The 4,831-nt window shown below is 37.7% G+C and overlaps 1 non-coding gene across 1 annotated transcript; it reads left to right on the top strand.

Moving 5' to 3' along the window:
• The first annotated feature begins 1,937 nt into the window (after positions 1 to 1,937).
• On the top strand, positions 1,938 to 2,043 carry LOC112527073. The gene has a single exon (XR_003070692.1). It is a non-coding gene; the product is annotated as a small nucleolar RNA R71 (small nucleolar RNA).
• Positions 2,044 to 4,831: the final 2,788 nt, after the last annotated feature.

Here is a 4,831-nt window from a genome sequence, read left to right as displayed (position 1 = left end):
ATGGAGACATACCAATTGGTGTTTTGAAAGCGGTTTTGTATGCCCATAAAACATCATCTAACTTGAATGTCCAATCCTTTCTATTGGGTTTGACAACTTTTTCCAAGATGCTTTTAATTTCTCTATTGGAGAGCTCTGCCAAACCATTTGTCTGTGGGTGATAAGCCGTGGCAACTCTATGGTTAATATTGTATTTTTCAAGAACTCCTTTTAACAAATTGTTCACAAAGTGGGTACCCTCGTCACTAATTAGTGCTCTCGGAGTACCAAACCGTGTGAAAATTTATTTTTGAAGAAACTTAACCATAGTTTTTGCGCCATTTGACACACATGCCATAGCCTCCACCCATTTGGATACGTAGTCAACAACCACAAGTATGTATTGGCAATTGTTTGATGGAGGGAAAGGACCCATAAAGTCTATTCCCCATACATCAAATAATTCAACTTCAAGTATCCCATTTAATGACATTTCATTTCTTTTAGAAATGGAGCCATTCCTTTGACATTCGTTGCATCTTTGTGCAAAATTGTGGGAATCTTTAAAAATGGTTGGCCAATAAAAACCGGACTGTAGGACCTTGGTTGCAGTTCTTTGGCCTCCAAAATGGCCTCCGTATGGTGCATGATGGCAATGTTGCAAGATTGTTGGCACATCAAATTCAGGCACGCATCTTCTTAAAATCTGATCTGCACCAAGTCTAAACAAAAATGGGTCATCCCACAGATAGGATTTAGCATCATGAAAGAATTTTTTTCAACATGTGGCTTGTGTAATCAGAGGGTTTTATTCCACAGGCCAAGTAATTTGCTAAATCCGCAAACCATAGTGTTTTTGGTTGTTCTATCATGAGGATTCTTTCATCCGGAAAAGTATCACTAATGTCCATTCCTCCTATCTCAGGTTCTTCTAACCTAGACAAATGGTCCGTCACTTGGTTCTCTACTCCCTTTCTATCAAGTATCTCCAAGTCAAATTCTTGCAATAAAAGCACCCATCTTATTAACCTTGGTTTTGCATCTTTCTTTGAGATCAAGTACTTGATGGCCGCATGATCGGTATGCATAATTATCTTTGTTCCCATCAAGTAGGACCTAAATCTTTCAAAAGCAAAAACTATGGCCAATAATTCCTTCTCTGTCGTGGTGTAATTAATTTGTGCCTCATTCAAAATTTTACTCGCGTAATAAATTGAATGAAACACCTTGTCTTTCCTTTGTCCTAACACAACACCTACCGCCCAATCACTCGCATCACACCTAATCTCATGTCACACATGTGCAAAAAGTCCTTTAATCATTGCTTCCAAAGAAGATGATTCTGCCTATGGAGGAGGTTTGGTCTGAAAAGGTGGTTGGGAATTCTGAAAACTTTGTTGGTGAGAGTTAGAAATGTTTCCATGATGTTGTGGTCGGAAATTTGAAGTTCCTTGTTGTTTATGGACTGGTGGATTTAAACTGAGATTGTTCCAGGAAAAGTTCGGGTGTTGTCTCCAACTAGCATTATAATTGTTGGAATAGGGATTATTTCTGTTATGAACATAGTTTACTGATTCAGAATTGTGAGGAAAATGTTCATATGATTGTTCCCCTCCATAACACACACACACTGCACAGATAGGACTGTTGGGACTGGTGTATTAGCAGCTTGCTGTCCTCCCTGGCCAGAAGTTAAAATTTTCAGCATGTTGGTCATGGAGGTGAGCTGAGCTGTTAATGCAGTATATGCATCTACATCATGTATCCCAGCAGTCTTTTTCTGTGTTTGAGCACGTGGTTCGGCCCAATGCCTATTGTTTGCCGATATCTTTTCCAGGATTTCATATCCTTTATTATAGGTCATGGCTGTGAAGGCTCCGCCTGCAGTCGCATCGAGCATTTGTTTTGCCATGGGATTTAACCCATTGTAAAACGTCTCAAGTTGAATACAATATGGAATGCCATGTGTGGGCATTTCCTCAACAGCTCTTTGAACCTTTCACACGCATCAAGAACAGCCTCATCGTCCATTTGTTTGAAAAGACAGATCTCGTTCCTGGACTTAGCGTTCCTTGTTGGTGGGAAATATTTTCGCAAATTTTTTTTCACCATGTTACTCCACGAAGGCACAGAACCCGGTGTTAAAGAGTTAAACCATGCTTTTGCTAGATCCCTTAATGAAAATGGAAATAAAGTGAGTCTTAGAGCGTCATTTGACACTCCCGGGATCAGGAAAGCATATGTGATTTCCATAAAAGATTTTAAGTGCGAGTGTGGGTCCTCCGAAGGTAATCCGGAAAATTGGCCATTCGTTTGCAACATGTGAAACATTATCGGTTTTAGTTCGAAAAGGAGAACGGTCATATGTGGTCTAACTATCCTAGAATTCAATTGCTCAAAATCCAGAATAGCATAATCCATAATCCTTCCATTTTTGGAATTTGCCAAATTAATGATGTTAGGAGTTTGTGCTCTTTGTTGTTCATTATGTTCCAATTATGTGTTCTCATTACCCAAATTATTATTATTATGTGGGTGTCCTTGTTGAAAGTTTGGGAATGGTGGAATTGGTTCAAAAACCGGCGGTTGGTTTTCCAAATGCGGTATTTCCGGAATGATTTGGGGAGGTAATGTCATGTTTGGAGGGAGTAGAGCAAAAAATGCTCTTTGAGCCCTCCTCCTATGGTGAAACGTTCTTTCAATGTCGGGATCAAATTCGAAAAATTCTCTGCGATGTGTCCGTGGCATACACCACATTTAAAACAATTCCAATGGTACTAGAAAAATCAAATCTTTTACTTTACTCAAAATAAAACTTTTACCTTGCCAATCCCCAGCAGTGGCGCCAAAAACTTGGTCGGTTATACCTCACACCTTTAGACAAGGGAATTGGGCCACAAAACAAGTATACAATACGGCCCAATGTCGTCTTTCCAAGTAATAAAGTGGTACAAGTACCGGATTATCGTCCACGGAGATTGTAGCCAAAGTTAAATTAGAGTCCAATAAAATAGATGATTTCAGATGACGATTTTGAAAACTTCAGTTTGATATTAAGGTGAATTAAAACATAATACATAATATATAAAAGAAGCAAGGGTGTAAGACTTAAGGTCAGATCCAAACACAAATTCCAGTAGCCAATGCTGTAAGAATGCTACAGCAAGCAGTGTTTCAAAACTTAGTTCCACCATCTATTTTGAAGGTATTCCTCTCGGACTTCACCATTGCACTATATTATAGCTTTCTACCCATATCTCTATGTGATGTCCGGACCAGGGATAGTGACAAGATGGTGTCTTCAAAATATATGGATAAACAAATCTCTTTGTTAAAAAATCACTCTCTCGAGTTGATTCTCATATCATTCGAGTTGACGTGTGTTCTTAGATAGTTCATCTCTGAATCTATCGCACTTTGATACTTTCAAAGAGTGACCAACCCGTCGGGAGTTAAGTTTTGAAAAACATAAATGACAAGTCTCCTTGTCGGCAACTTTCTCAAGTCTACCTCTTATGTCATTCAAGTTGATGTGCATTTCAATGGCTTATCTCTAAGTCCATGGCACTTTAACGCTTTCAAAGTGATCAACCCGTCAAGAAGTGTGCTTGGTTTTTATAAAAACACGAATGAAACAATGGAACGTCGTTTATGAAAACACTTAGCTACTTTATTTTGGTTTGAAAATCTCACATTTCCGTCTCACAACTAAGCTATAAAAGCTTAGCTACTCATAACGGAAAGTAAATTACAAGAAAAATAAATGACGGAAAGTACAGACATAAACGTAAAGAACGGAAAATAAATGACAAGAAAATAAAGAACGGAAAAGTAAATGACGAGAAAGTAAATTGCGGAAATTAAATAACGGAAAGTAAATAACAATAAATGTAAAGGAACATAAAGTAAAGAATAAAAAATTAAAAGACAAGAATTAAAGATGAAAGCTTAAAACTCAAGAACTTTGATTTCTTAAAAGATTCTCAAAAATCAGCCCTAACAAGCTGGTTTTGATCTTAGATATGTAGTTAGAAAGTGTGTGGAAATACAAGGCCAAGCCCCCCTTTTATACACAAATGTGGCACTACACAACAAAAGTATTAACCAAAAGTTAATGTCCAAAAGTTAAGCAAATGGGATCTAAAGTACAAGATTACATACAAAGTCAAAAATCCTAGATTTTTAAAAAGTCTTCCAGCCATTTCCAGCTGTCTTCTAGTATGCATTCAAAAGGCAGCGACTTAATCGTTAAGCTCCTCGCAAAGCCAAGCACGTATCAGGTGGCCGCTGGTCCAATGCTGTAGCATCAGGCTGTTTAGCAAAAAATTCTCCATTAGTTTGTATCTTTGAGTCCCAACAAGTTAACCACAATATTTAAGCTTCATAATAATAAAGGTATAAATAAATTAATCAAAATGACTCAAAGTGGGAAGGAAAGGAAACTAATTTTAACTAATAAGACGTAAAGTGAGTGCATTATATGTTGAATTCTCAACACATATCAAGATCCGGATTCAAATGTTTTCTCATTGCAACTGCTTTGATCGTACCACTTCTTTCTTTCTGGCTAAGAGCATCAGCTACCACATTGACCTTTCCTGGATGGTAAAGAATGTCACAATCATTGTCATTAACCAATTCAATCCAACATTGTTGTCGCATGTTCAATTCTTTCTGATTAAACAAGTGTTGAAGGCTTTTATGATCTGTGAAAATCTGATATTTAGTTCACAACAAATAATGCCTCCAAATCTTTAATGCGAATACCACTGCCGCAAGCTCCATATCGTGTGTTGGATATTGTTTCTCGTGATATTTTAATTGTCTGGATGCGTAAGAAATGACTTCCCCC

Source organism: Cynara cardunculus (assembly GCF_001531365.2).
Source record: "Cynara cardunculus var. scolymus isolate 2C chromosome LG 14, CcrdV1, whole genome shotgun sequence".
Taxonomy (NCBI): Eukaryota; Viridiplantae; Streptophyta; class Magnoliopsida; order Asterales; family Asteraceae; genus Cynara; species Cynara cardunculus.
This window is presented reverse-complemented; position numbering and strand designations above follow the sequence as displayed.